The following is a 15,216-nucleotide window of genomic DNA, read 5'->3' on the forward strand; positions in this document are numbered from 1 at the left end:
CTTACCGGGGGCTGCGCGGATACCGGCAGTGGGAGGCCGACTGAAGACGCTGTGCCATCCGGAAGATAAATATGCCCTGTATTGCTTACCAGGTGCTTAAGGGCTGGTTCAATTATTTCTTTTGATAAACGTGTGATACTTTTATCTTCCTTTCCTAAGGCTTCTGTGTCGTCTTTATACCTTCCCGGATGCTTTTTCAGTTTCTTAACAAGGTGCCCTTAGATAAGCTTCATCCAATTAGCATTATTTTGTGCCCATCTGTGACAAGATACCTGAAGAATCAATAAAAACCAAGGCTGGATGGTCTGAGTTCTGATGACTGAGTGGACTCCTAGGTGTCTTTTATGCAGAATAATTTATGGAAACATCCTTTAAATGCAGACATTTCCATCTGTTTCCCCCTCATCCTTGAGGGGAGATGAAATAGGAAGATACTGTTTGTTTTGCAGTCTGATATTTTTAACCTCTTCTTCTCAGCGTTTGGAACTCCTGGTGCCGCATCTCTGAAGGATACCTGGAGTGTAGGAGACGAATAGCAACAATGTATTACTTGTCGGTTTGGCGCCGGCTCTGTGCTAGGGATTTCAGGCTCTCAGTGAACTTCATCTGGTGGGGAGAGGACATAAAAGACTCTTAAAATAATACTAAATAGAGAAGCGTCACCAAAATGTGGAAGGGTGTGGGGACAGCGGGGGCAGCATTTGCACTCAGCAAAAGGGAAGTGAAGGAAGGAAGACCAGCAGGAGAGAAGAAGGGGACGGTGACGTGTCACACCGGGGCCAGTGATCCCAGAGGACGCAGCTCACGCAGATGAGGTGTGTGCGAAAGGCAGGCGGGAGCCCTGCTGGGGGATGCTGAGCGTCCTGGGTCTGACTGCACTGATCACGGGGATCCTAGACGACTTGAAAGGCGGGGCTGACGTGACAGCCTGTGTTTTGCAAGGACACTTTCAGAGAATGTTGTGGGGGAGGGGAGGGATTGAGGGATCATTAGGAACCTTTTGCAGAAACTCTAAATAAATCATTGAGGGTTTTTTTTTCTAATCATAATAAGGACAAATTGATTGTCTAAGTACGATTTAATTTAAAAAATATATAAGCTCTGAATTGGATCCCCAATGGCTGTGAACATGGAATCCTGAAAGAGAATGTTAGCCCTCTAGCTTCAAAATGCTGCGGACACCAGGCTTCTCTTTTAGAACGTGCTCAATGCAGACAGCAGGTGGGGCCCCACAGTCAAGCCAGGAAGAGAGGAGGGAGGTAATACAGTCAGAATGCAGCATGCGTGCCCTCAGGCTGGTCTGGGCACGAGCGTGTAGTTGAGAAAAGGAAAGGACTGGACAATCACGTGGGAAAGAGGGACAGTCAGATAGTGTGACCAGGGCAACCTGAGATGGGTGGTGAAGCGTCAATAGGAGTTCCTCAACCAGACGAAGTGAGAAGGAAGCCATTCTTAATACAAAGGGGAAAGGAGGGCCACAGCCAGGGTGACCATGTTCTAACTCGGGGAGACAAGGGCTGCCCCCCAGCAGCCATCCTGAGGTCAAGTGTAGCCTCTGCAAAAGCCAGTGTTTCCTGTGATTGGATTCCACGAGCCTGCCGCCCACCATATTCTCTTTGCCTCTTTAGAAAGTCATTTCTATTTTCACCTCTTGAGACTATGGACTCAATGCCTGCCCTTAACTCCTCTCTCTCGACTGAAACTTGAGTTTAAAGGAAGTAGCGTTTTACTGATCCTGCTTTTCCCAGGATTTGTTGACAAGTTCATGGTCCTTCTGCTGATGTTCCTCACCCTTCAAAATCAGGGAATCGTAACTTCTTTTGTCTGTTTGTGTGTTTATTTTCTCATCCTAGCTCCAAGGCCATTTGGATCAGTACCTGATCACGCCATCCACTCTGGCTGTCTAGAAACTTACGTTAATGGAATCTGAACATCTCTCTGCACACCAGACGCGCCTCTGCGCCTCCAACCCGGGCACCAGACTCTGCTCCTTGTCGTGCTGCCTCTGAATCCACCGGGACACTTGACTCTCCAGGTTAGCTTTTCAGTGTTCTTGAAAGGACGTCTCAAGTGCAGAGTCCCACCCGAGAGTTCCCGGGAAGAGTGGCTACATAAACCCGAACTGTTTGTTACTTGACCTGCAGCCCTGGTGCCCAAATGATTCCCCAGTATTTTTACAACTACCCTTGGCAAGGGGGCGGCACACGAGCTCTTGTCTAACCTCAGGAGGCTCTTCACTGTCTCTCTTCTTCCTCTCCTTGGGTGAGGGCGCGCCTTTAATGCAAGTCATCGTCTCGAGGAGACTGGAACCCCACTGCCGCCCTCCAGTGCTGCACTTAATGTTGTGTGTTAACAACTCCTTGGGGATGACACTTAAGTCCTAGTAAATCTTTAAGCAGCAACTCACTAGCAACAGGAAACCCTTCCTCCCCTGGAAGGTCGGGACAGGGAAGAGCTGGCGTGGAGGGCTGTCTGAGGGCGGGCGGACGTCCGGGGGACGGGCAGCTCCTCTCAGAGTCGGGTGGAGATGACCTGCAGGCTCTCCCTCCAAACCCGAGACGGACCCGGCACGGAGGTCCTGCAGGTCTGAGTTTTCAGAAATAAAATGAACAGACACAGTCTTAGGAAGACACAAGCGGTCTGCACAGCCACCCACCTTCGTCCACACCCACAGTCAGGACCTGACTTACACCAACCCGAGGAAGGGATCTGGGTGATTCTGTGAAGAGCCTTTCTGCAAAGGAGATTCACCAACACACACACACTCACAGAGACAGACACACACTCACACATGCAGATACACACACACAGACACACACTCACACACACATCCACACACTTACACACACACACAGTCCAGGATTTAATAAACTTCACTCGGAGCGTCTTCATTGCCTCTATAACCATATTTTCTCTGGACAAAGCTCACACCAACTCCAGTTTTGCTCTTCCTTCATTGTGGAAAGAAACAGTGGGTCATTCTTTAAGAATGAACTTTTAGTCCATGAATGACAAATGCTGGAGAGGCTGTGGAGAAAAGGGAGCCCTCCTGCACTGCTGGTGGGAATGCAGTTGGTGCAGCCACTGTGGAGGACAGTATGGAACTTCCTTAAAAGACTGAAAATAGACTTACCCTACAATCCAGCAGTCCCAATCCTGGGCATCTATCTGTAGGAAACGCTAACTCAAAAAGACACCTGCACCCCGACATTCATAGCAGCACTATTTATAATAGCCAAGACATGTAAGCAACCTAAATGTCCACTGACGGATGACTGGATAAAGAAGTTGTGGTATATTTATACAATGGAATACTACTCAGTGATAAAAAATAATAAAATAATGCCATTTGCAGCAACATGGATGGTCCTGGAGATTGTCATACTAACTGAAGTATGCCAGAAAGAGAAAAAAATGCTATATGATGTCACTTACATGTGGAATCTTAAAAAAAAAAAAGAACACAAATGAGCTTATTTACAAAACAGAAAGAGACTCACAGACATAGAAAACGAACATATGGTTACCGGGGGGGAAGGGGTGGGGAGGGATAAATTGGAAGCTCGGGATCTGCAGATACTGACCACTATATACAACATAGATAAACAACAAGGTCCTTCTGCACAGCACAGGGGACTATGTCCAATACCTTGTAATGGCCTGTAATGAAAAAGAGTATGAAAAGGAATATATGTGTAAATGAATCAGTGTGCTGCACACCAGAAATTAACACAATATTGTAAATCAACTATACTTCAGTGAAAAAAGAATAAACTTTTAGGATGCAGTAAAATAAAAGATTCATTTTCTACATTCTTCCAAGCCACAAAACCACCTAGTTATTGGTGTATATTCAGACTCTGTTCTGGCAAGAAAATTCAAGGACATAAACAAGGGATAAAGGGAATAAACATCTTGCCTTCAAAAGCCCACTTTGTGTTTCACCACCTGAAGTACCAAGGCTCAAGGAAGGGCAAGTTTGTTCGGAAAGAACAAAAGGAAAGATGCGCTGGGATGTGTGCTTATCGCGGGGTCACGATGTATCAGGACACAGGCCTGCAAGGCTGGCATACCGCGGGTGCTTGAGGCTTCTCTTAAAGGTGAAGCCGGGCATCCTGGCAAACCTACTTCGCGTTTTCCCAGGCCAGCCCTAGCAGACGGAGCACAGCTCTGCGCCATCGGTCACACGTTTGTGTCGGCGTTAGGGAAGACCCAGAACGACCTTCTGAGTTGAAATCTGGGCCCTTCTATAGCTGCTCTCCTGGCTGGTGCCGAAGCAGAGACAGAGCCTTTCTCTCCAGGTGACCTCTTGCTCAGTTTGCACAAGTTTCTCCTTGCTTGCTCGTCTGTTAAGACAGGCAGGACTGTCACGTGGCAGCATTCCCCAGCTGTGCTGCAGGCACTTTCCGGGAAGTGCACCCTACTGAAAATCTCAATAAAAAGGAGTGACATTTGGAGGGGTTTCCTGGAGAACAGAGTCCACACTTTCCTCCATGGTCTTGAGGTTCTGCTCTGGGGTTAAGCCAGGTCTCAGAGAGCTGCGTACCAGGACAGCATTGTTCCAGCTGCTGTGGCAAAATGGTTTTACTGAAACTGCAGGTTGGCAGGTTGTAACTGGAATATTTTCAGGGGACTGAATTTCGGTGAATTTAGGTGAGAAATAACAAAATATTTTCTCTTGGTGACTGATTGGATGTGGCTTATGAAGAGAAAGAGAGTAAGAAAGACCAGATTTCTTTTTTTAATTATTACAAAACAGTGGCTGTGTTCCCTGTGCTGCGCAGTACGTCCTGGCGTCTTCTTTATTCCATTCCTGCTGATGCGCGATCCCCTTACCCCATCTTGCCCCTCCCACCGCTCCTTTCCCCACTGGAAGCTGCTGGTTTGTTCTCTGAATCTATGAGTTTGTTTCTGTCTTCTTATAGTCATTTGTTTGTTTCATTTTGTAGATTCCACATAGAAGTGAAAACGTACAATATTGCCTTTCTCTGCCTGACTTATTTCGCTAAGTATCCTCCAGGTCCATCCATGTTGCAAATGGAAATAGAAGTTTCTCACGAATGGAAAATTTTCATTCTTTTTTTTAATGGCTGAAGATAGACAGACAGACAGACAGATGCACACCACATCTTCTTTATCCATTCATCAGCAGGTGGGCACTTAGGATGCTTCCATATCTTGGTTATTGTCAGTGATGCAGCTGTGAACACTGGGGTGTGTTTCTAAGTTCATGTTTCTGTTTTCTCCAGATACTGTCCCCAGAAAGACTGGATTTCTGACATGGATAATCTGACGGGTGACGGAGCAGCCAACATTAATGGACTGAAGCTCAAGGTATGAGGTACATGTGAGACATTCAAGTACTTGTGTTTAGCACAAGCTTTAAATACATGGATCAGAAGTCAGAAAAGAAGTCAGTACTAGAGCAAGTGGCCAGCAGGAGCTGTGGGAACATCAGGGGTCTAAGAATTCCACGCAGGAAGAGGATCATTTACAAAAGAAATTCGATGACACAGAAACCTCGAAATCAGTATTCCTGAAGAAGAAAATCACTTGACACCAGACAGCGGGCAATTGCTAATGTGACTTCAACCTAAAAATCAGAGAGCCCAGCCATTTCGTCAGGTTCAGGAATGAGCAAAAGCCTCGTGCCTGGCAGGTCAGCTGTCACCAAATACACGTACAGAGAGAGACTTCCACCTCGGCGGAAATATTTTTTTAAAAAACTAGATTGTTCCATCAAAAGAAAACCATGATTTCAAAGTGGACACCTGCTGTCCAAGGGGGAAATACCTGCGTGAATAAACCACAAATTACTAACAGCGGCCACCTCTGGGGCACGGGGGTAAAAAGAGACTTTCATTTTCTTGTACATTTCTGTAGCATTTGGAACTGTTCTAGCAATCAAGCACTTTTAAGGAAAAAAAATTAAAGGTTAAAAGAAAACAGAGTGGACACCTGCATATCTTTCCAGTAAACTTTTACCCTTTCCCTGCTGCCTTCTTCGGCCCTCGCCACCCACGTAAGGGGAGCCGCTTTCATTTCACTTGTCTGTGTCTGTTGGACCAGTAGATGCCAAAGAGCTCAGTTCAAGGGGGAAGGGATCTCCAGTGTCAGAAAGCAGAACGCAGCCCGCCGTCCGGCGGGCCTGCCGGCTCACTACCAGCGCTCACACGGCAGAAACGGGCCCGGGCTCCTGGCGAACCCGCCATCGGCCGCACGAGCAGCCCGGCCCTCGGAGCCCCCTAGCCAAGCGGAGACGAAGCTTTCTGTCGCCTTCCACAGACCCTTCCTCTCCACTGCAGTCTTTCCTGGGGTCTCCCTTCCTCCCGGGCTCTGAGCTTGCAGCTCGGCGGGTCTGTGTCTGGGACTGAAAGGTCAGCCCACCTGGATCAGGAGGGCATCGCCCCTCGCTCTGCAAGCCTGTTAGTTTCATATTTTCAGACAGACTCTCACCCCCTGCTGCTCTCTCTGACGAACCTAATGGTTTCCTGGCGTGCGCAGGGTCACAGCCATCTGCTCCGCCGGCCGCAGGCCCACCTTGAAGGAGGCGTGCCATTTTCAGATGGGCTGGGCCACGGACAGCAACCAAAGAGAGCTTTCCAGAGTGGGCCCAGTGACTGCTGCCAGTGACGCTTATTTGCAGAAAGGCCTCCCGGGAGCCAGCAGAGCCGAACAAGGCGCCCGCGACATGTGCTCTGCAAGGCAGCACGTCTGCTGACCATTGTCAGCTTGATGTCATCAACGCTGGTTTCTATTCTGTATCTCTTTTCCCACCTGGTCATCAGATGTGGAATTATGGGCTTAGAGGAGGTAAAGCCTGGATGGCTGGGCTTCCTCTGGGTGACAAAGAACCCAACACAGGACACAGCACCATTTGTCAGGGGACCGTCCCTGAGCTGTGGCGGCAGCTTATGACCCTGTCACCAGGGCTGGGTCCTCACCTCTGGTGAGGCCCCCTCACTGGGAAATGGGACTTTACACAGGCCTCTTAGCTGTAGCTGCCAGATATATACATATATTGCATGGGCGACACATGCTAAAAAATTACTTCTTGTTCATCCGAAATTCTAAATCAGCTAGTCTCCTGAATTTTAATTGGTTAAATCTGGTAACTCTACTCTTAGATCAAGCTGGAAAAAAGTGGAAGCAAGAGAGAAAACTTAACAAGATTTGGGGCAAGCCTGGGACAATCAGCAGAAGTAATGTCTTAGACTCAGGGTGGCTTGGAGAAATCGCCTTTCATCTGAAAATACCCCTTACCTGTGCCTGGAATGCCACCGGTGGTTGGAAGACTTCAGCAGTCGTCTTGTTGTAAGTGCCAGCGGCATCTCTCCAGCTTTGTCTTCCGTCATCCCCTGTCCACACACATGTGTATTCGTGTGTGGGGGTGGACACACACACACACACACATACCCCTCCAGCCAAAGTGCTGGTCCTTGCGATGAACGCCACACGCAGTCCAGGCTCCACGGCCACCTGGAGCAGTCTCCTTCCTCGGTCCTTTATGTCAGACAAGGATACAAGAGGGAAGAGCATTGACTTCGGGGACAGTTCAACCCAGGTTTGAATCCCAGACTTGCTGCTTAATATTTGCAAGTCCTAACAAGTTTCTTCATCATTTGTTAAATGACAAATTCTAAGATTTTATTTCCTTATCCTCAAAGCATGGGTCATAATCCTGCTCCATCAAGTTTTTGTGAGAGTTAAATGTGATTGTGCACTAAACTGAATTGCCTGACACATGGCAGTTACTTAAAACAAAAAACTACTACTCCTACTGCTGTTGTTGTTGTCAGTGTGTTGTTCAAGGCTCAGCTCACAAACACAGGGACCCAGGAACTGACTATATAGGTTTGAACTCCGACTCTCATTATTCTGCAGACCTGTGCCTCAGTTTCCTCATCTACAAAATGGGCATGTGTGCCATGCCTGGCCAAAGGGAAGTACCATGGCCATTACTATTGTCTTGCGTAAAGCGTCCCCAGCCCTCCCCAAACCAGGACGGCACAACCCCCTTCTAAGTTTCTTCGGCACGTGTTACCAGCCACACACACATTTGGTTTATAGGATGTGTCTTGTCTTCTCAGCTGTGTTCCTAACAGGAGCTCCTTGAGCGATGATGATGACAGTGAAGATGAAGCAATTATGTAAGGCACTGATCTGGGCAAGTGCACAAGTGGGTCCTCCAGGCTCTGAGCCTGTGTGGACAGAGACTGATGACAGGTGGCCTCCATTTACTGTGCCTGCCATGTGCTGGACACCGTTAGCTACCTCCTGTATTCTCCCTCATTTAGCGTCACACGAACCTTACAGATTAGGCCATTGTGTTTGGCTTTTACAGAGGAGGAAACTCAAGCTCTGGGAGGTGCAGCGACTCCTCTGAGCACGTATGGCCCGTTAGCCATTTCAGAGTCATTCTCAGGCAACCTGAGGCTACAGCCAATGCTTGGAGTTACCGTGCTGGTCGGCCTTGGACAGATTACTTACATTAACTGAGCCGTAGTCTCCTTAGCTGGGGAGCAAGGGTGACAGTGGCTCACTCCGTGGCTTGCAGGGAGGACTAAAGGTGGTCACTCACGTGGCATGCCCGGCGGGCCCTGAGCGTGCTCAGCACCTCTCCGCAAGTGCTGGGCGTCAGTATGGTTAGCGACATCACAGCTGGCAGTGGGGCTTCAGTGAGTCTGCCTCCAGACTCCAGGCTTCTCACCCTTGCTCTGCGACGCCAGCGGAACGCAGACCCGACGAACACAGAAAGACCCAAACCTCTGACCCCAGGGCTGATCCCCAAAGCGATGCCTTTGGAGGTCTGCCCCAGCATTTCCGAAGGGCAGCTTCGTTCTGAAGCTGCCACATCCGGAGCCCACCTGTCTCAGAGGGGTCTGTGAGCACACACCTGGGGAGGGGTTCCCTGAGGTAGGGCCTGACCTCTGTGGTGAGACCCGCACTCCCAGGAGCGAGAGTCAGATGCGCGGCCCTCGTGCCCCCTCCCCTCAGGCGAGGGCTGCAGCCCTGGGAGCCCTTCCGGGCCCTGGGCGTGCCCCCGAGGCACCGCGGTCTCCGGGCAGACCTGAGTCACCCATGTGCAGTGACACCCACCTGTCCCTTTCCCCGGAGACGCACAGGCTCGGGCTCAGAGTCCCCCTCCCTGCACTCCCTGGCCATTTACCGACTCTTTTTTAACCTCATTGTTTGCTTTTCTTTTTAATCTGTGAAAATAAAATGACAACAGTGACTCACGGAGCTGGAGTGGAGATCCGTATGAAGTGGTACCTGTGACAATGCCAGGTTCACAGTAGGCAGTCAATATTTTATTTATAAACGTGTTTATTAATATGTTAATTAAGAAGGCACCGTTCCAAAAGCTTTACGAGCATAAACTATTTGATCCTTACAATAACCCTACTGAGACAGGGATTGCTTTTATCCTGGTAGGGACACTGGGGTCTGGAGAGGCCACAGCCAGTAGGTGACAGAGGTGAGACTCGCATTCAGGCAGATGTCAACCACCACTCTGAGCGTTAGTCTCTCTTCCCCTTCATTGCTGACTTTCCCCTTCCAGCCCGCAGGTCCCCAGATACGCTGTCCCAGCCATCTTCCCCAGCACTGGTATGTTGGGAGCCCAAGTCACTACCCCACAGGCGGATACCAAGGGCAGCTGCTGAGGGAGAAGCGACGTCAAGGTCTTTCACAAAACCCTTCATGACGCAGCCCCTGCTTCGCTCTCCAGCCTCCCCAGCCCCACAGAACGCTCTCTTCCAAACAGGCGTGACTGCCTGTAGTCCCCAAACCTGCCACCTGCCTTCCGCTTCCACCGTGCTGCACACACCCCCCCTTCCACCTGCAGCCCCCTTCTCCCTGCCTTCACGCTCTCCCTCCTCTTCCAACTCCTCCCAGACCCTTTGAGCATCGTTTTACTGGACAAGTCCTCCCTCACCTTTCAGGGTCCAGATGCCCATTCACCGGGATTCCGTATCACCCAGGGAACATCTGTCACAGGACGTGTCACACTGAACCACGGTAACTAGCTGACTGGGCCGAGAGCTTTGTGAAGGCAGGGACAGTGCCGTGCATGTCTCTGGGCCTCCAGGGCGTGGAGCTCTGCCTGCCCTAGATTAGGCATTTGATACACGTTTCCCCCACATCTTGGAATTCTCTTTTTGCCCTCCAACTTCCGCATCTCTTACTTTGTCCACAGGCGTGTTATCGGAAGAGAGGCAGAGAAAGCAGTAGGTGTCAAAAACAAAAGGTGGGGAGGAGGGCAATCCAGCACTTTGATGTACTGGCTGCTCACTTTATCAGTAGCACCAAAAACACTCACCAAGCCATGTAAGTCTAAACAGAAAGATAGTATTTGATCAGTTGCTCACACTGAGAATTATTATTCATCAAACTTAATTGGTTAGATTATTTCTGTTTGATCTTCTTTAAAAGAGAGACAATGCCCTCTACAGAGGGCTGCATCCAATTCTGAAAATGCGTGAATATTAATATCAAGCGTGTTCTGAGCAATGAATAAAACAGGGGTGGCCCTGGAGCAGTTGGAAGTACCTTTTGAGTCATCCCTTTTTGGCAAAAGGATGCTTGTAGATAAAGCCCCACGAGACACATAAGATGGAATGGAAATGTCAAAGTTCCCCAGAAGGTGAATGAGACGTCTGGGGGGCTCCAGCAGTCCTTGTCCAGACCTCAGCACAGAGGTCCAGAGGACACGGGAACCTAAGAGTTGGCTAGTGTGCAGCAGCTTTCCTGTGCTCGGGTTTTTCCTTGGCCATCCTGAGAAAGGTGCTTGCTCCTAAAGTACCTTGTTCCACAGTCGCAGTATTCAGCAAACTCCGTTCCGCTTATACAGCCACTGGAAGCCTGCATAACCCCTCCCAGGGACACTTCTGCAGCCCTTTCTGATAACTCGTCCAGACGTAAATTGGAACAGGAAGAGCGAGTGTGTCTCCCAGTGTCACAAGGACCCGAACACCGTTTTCTCTTTCACCTAGAAAACATGTCACCAACGACATAAATTTATAACCAAATTTTAAAATACAAACTCGAGGGCATCCTATACAGACATGTGTACACGTGCCTGCGCGTGGATATTGTGGGTGCAGACTTCTCCTGAGGACGTTGGAACAGTTTCTCCAAACAGTACATCATCACGTTTGAAATACTGCCGTTTTCGCCAGCGTTGGGTCCCACAGCAGTGCTCCTGCTGACAAACGGCGGGCTGTAGCTTGGTGACTGGCTGTCACGCCTGACCTCCATGAGCAGCTGTAGGTCCCAGATGTCTTCACTGCGCATCTAGCTCGGTGTCGAAAGCTTTTTTAAAAGCGTTTTTATCCCAACAACGACGGAATAATGATGAGAACCGAGCAATGGCTTGCTTTCCCCTGAAAATCAAGGCTGAGGCTACTCTGAGTCTTAAACCTCACCCGGTGGACCAGCCCGTGGGCGAGCTCCCTGGGATGTGGAAAACCTGGTCCCCGAGCATCTCATCGGCTGCCCTCGGGGCTCAGATCAAAGAGCGCTCTTCCGTCAGGCCTCCTGCAGTCGTCCACATCGCTTCTGCAGGGCTCGCTCTTGAGCACAAAATGCCAAGCAAAGTGAGAGGACGTAGGTAAGACCAGCTGGTAAATAGACAAGATGGAGGAGGTTAAAAAGTAAAGGCAGCTGATACACCAGTGACTCCACTCACCCTTTACTGGGCTACACTGAGAAGGAACTCAATGTGGTAACTTACGTGCATCTAAAGGGCCAAGCAATAGATGCTCAGGATGAGCGTGACTTCCGCAACCTGTCACGGTACGCCTCTAAAAACAGCTCCTATTTGCCAGTGGGGTTAAGCCCTAAAATTCCTTCCTAAAGGCTTACCGAACCAGACTGGGCCCCGGCCCCACAAACCGCACGAGGAATCCACGTGCGGCGCTAAGGAAGCCGTCATGCTGATCTGCGCAGACGCTCCCAGGGCGCCGGCAGCCCTTCGGGTTGGACACTCGGTCAGATGCTGCCCTCTAGTGAGAAAGCCCTTTAAAAGGCTCTGGCGGGCCTGGAATCGTAAAGCGCTCACGGGCTTCAAATGAGGGACCCGAATAAGCTAGCCAAGCAGAGTCTTCAACTAGAAACCACAGTCGCTCCGAATAAAAACTCCACCTCATTTTTACTTTGTTGACAATGCCCACATTTTCTTTATAACGTCATTTGAAACTGGGAAACTTCTAAAATTACAGCAGGAGGGCAGCTTCACCTGTGTGACACGTTTAGGCTCTTACATTTGCTAATCTAGTATGAGTAATTAGTATTAAACATTGACATGTGTATTTCTTGTGGCTAGTGACACAGCTAGAGAACTTACATGAAATTAAATAGATCATAACACGGCTGTCAATTAAAAAAACACAGAAGATAAATTTCAAAAGTTACCTTTGTAGAGTGACAGACGGTAACTTGACAGACGATTGCGGTGATCATTTTTACAGTGTATACAAATGTCAAATCATCTGCTGTACACTCGAAACAAATACAATACTTGTCCATTGTACCTCAATAAAAATCATTTTTCAGACACACAGAAGTGATGGATACGCCACAGAATGTTTGTGTTAACAAGCAGTTCTTTACTCCTAGACACTTATCTTGCCATAAAAAGTCAAGAAGTATAATGTCCTCAGTATAGGAGTACTGCTGAGTCTTCCAACAGGAAGTTCAACTAGCAAAGGGGGCACAAAAGGAAAGTCTCTCCTTTCAAACTCCTCAGAATTTTGGTGCATTTTATTCGTTTAGTAGCGTCAGGGATTCAGCACTTTTAAAGTGTATGCTAAACTCTGTAGATTTCCTCCTAGGGCACAGCCTTCTTACTAGATCATCTATTCATTAACTGATTCATTCATCTTTTCGGTCTTTTAACGAGCCTTCACGACTGCCCACGGTGTACCCACACTCCGCTGGTCACATGGAATACAATGATGAAAGGACGGACCTGGGTCTAGAGTAGATGCCCCTACAGCCGAGTGGGGGCACAGACATGCAACCAGATCCCCAGGAAATACTGTCACAAGTGCTTAAGACAGGGGTAGGCATGGGGCTGTCTGGGAACACGTAGGAGGGACTCCTGACCCAGTATCGGGAAGGCAGGAAGGCCCTGCTCCCCGAGGAAGTAAGGTTTAGCTTTGACAAGGTTCTGCAGCCACTGAAAGCCCTCCGAAGGTACTGCTAGCAAGACAGGCCAATGCCCTCCGCAGAGGGAATCCCACCAAGAATGTGCGCTGTGACAGTTCTGTGCGTCCGTCAGTATACTGTTCCCAGTTAGATTCGCAGTAACGGCCATTCCACTCGCAGCGCCCAGACACACACTGGTATTTGAACTAAATCTCTCCATAAATTTTAAGCGAGATATTCCTGTTTTAGCAGGTTTACGTAACAGAAAATTTTGTTTCCTTTTCGTAAGTTTGAACACATCCACAGACTATGCCTCTCTTTTTCTAGAAAAATAGGAAAGCTGCAATTAAATTATGTTGTGATCACATGGTCCTCATGTGCTCTGGTCAGCCGCTAGCGCGCCGTCCACCTTGGACACGTCGTACGTCTCTGTCTCGGTCCCTTCAGTTCAAACATTCTGTAAGTCTGTGCGCAACGCTGTGTACAGAAGCCACTCTTCATCCTGCAGCGCTGTGCTCAGCCGAGTGCAGCTGCCTTTCAGAGTCTCGCCCCCTAACGGCCGTCTTGGCATGCAGGAGGAACGCTCCTGCTTGAGAAGGACTTACTCTTGTCCTTTCAAACCGAATGCTTTACTCACTGAAAAAGAAAAGAAAAATTGAAGTTTGGGGGGAAAGTTGTCTGAAGTCCTGGTCCTGGATGAAATGTTAGCAATAACCAAAAGCACATTTCTGTGAGAATGGTTACGTTGAGGGCACTTGCCGTGTGCGAGACCTGTAACACCTCTGAATTTAAATATGCATGAGGAAAAAAATTGTTGGGATTTTTGGTATTTATCTATTACAATATCTGTTTTATTGACAATTATTTCTTGATTAATGTCTTGAAACTAATTTGAATGCAGAAAAGAATTAAAACAGAGCTAAATATATATATGTATACATACATCTCAAGGAGAAAGTGTAGGGTATTCCCAACCCGAACTGTGTGTAGATGGTCTCATTACAACATTTGTTTATTTATTTTCAGGTGGGGAGGGAGGTAATTAGTCTTATTTATTTTTAGAGGAGGTACTGGGATTGAACCCAGGAACTCCTGCCTGCTAAGCACGTGCTCTACCATGAAATACCACACACACACGATTAAAAGAATAACCTGGACACAGATAAAGGCAGATAAATGCAGCTACAGATTGTTCACGTCAACATGGACAAACCTCAGACTGTGACGCTGAGCGAGCAACGCAAGACGCGGAGCGATACGTCGCGTTCTGCGTGTGTTTCTGACAAGCCCTCACGGCCCCGCTGTGCGTTGCCTATGGCTTGCGTGCAATGTATAACACAAGCTTTTCCACGGATAGTAGCTGTGCCCCAGTAGGGGAGAAAAGCCCCCAAACTCAAGGTCAAAAGGGACTGTAGCCGGTTATGTAACTGTTCTGCGAGCCTGGGAAAGAGCACGAGGCTTAACCACTGGCCCTGCGCGCCGGGAGTGGGTCCGCTGCGCTATGGACTGGTCCGCCCCTGCACCTTGTAGACGTCTGCATGCAGTTATCTCAAGCCAGCAAAGCAAAAGCAAAAGCAAGCAACAGGAGTAAAGCCGCTCAGTAAGACGGCTGCACGAGGCCGGCGCGGCGGCCCCCGCAGCCCGGGGGCGGCTTTAGGGTCTCCGCTGGCGGGTGAACGCGGTGCGAGCAGCCCTGCGGCGGCCGCAGCACGAAGTTCTGAGACGCGACTCCGAAAGCGGGTCTTTTCCTGGCCTCCGTCGTCACACCTTCAGATAAAATCAGGACTTTCACCGAAAAAAAAAAAAAAAGACCGAACCCCACCGCGTCCTCTGCGTCCGTATCGGCTCCACGCGCCTCCGCGTGGCCGGCGGAGTCCAGCTGGGAAACGCGGGGTTTGACCTGTTCGGCGAAAGTCACGGAGACGTGAGCGTGAACAGCAAGTTTCTGCCGCGCAGCACAGGGAACTCTATTCAGCATCCTGTAGCAACCTATGATGAAGAAGAATATGAAAAGGAATACACGTATTTATACTTGTGTAAATATGTAATTTTATATTTGTATATATG

At 49.0% G+C, this 15,216-nt stretch overlaps 1 long non-coding RNA gene across 1 annotated transcript; it reads left to right on the forward strand.

Moving 5' to 3' along the window:
- Positions 1-1,222: 1,222 nt before the first annotated feature.
- Positions 1,223-5,955, forward strand: LOC140698548 (uncharacterized). The gene is made up of 3 exons (XR_012076368.1): positions 1,223-1,259; positions 1,854-2,035; positions 5,250-5,955. It is a non-coding gene; the product is annotated as an uncharacterized lncRNA (long non-coding RNA).
- Positions 5,956-15,216: the final 9,261 nt, after the last annotated feature.

The sequence above is a fragment of the Vicugna pacos genome, chromosome 9 (genome assembly GCF_048564905.1).
Source record: "Vicugna pacos chromosome 9, VicPac4, whole genome shotgun sequence".
Lineage (NCBI taxonomy): Eukaryota > Metazoa > Chordata > Mammalia > Artiodactyla > Camelidae > Vicugna > Vicugna pacos.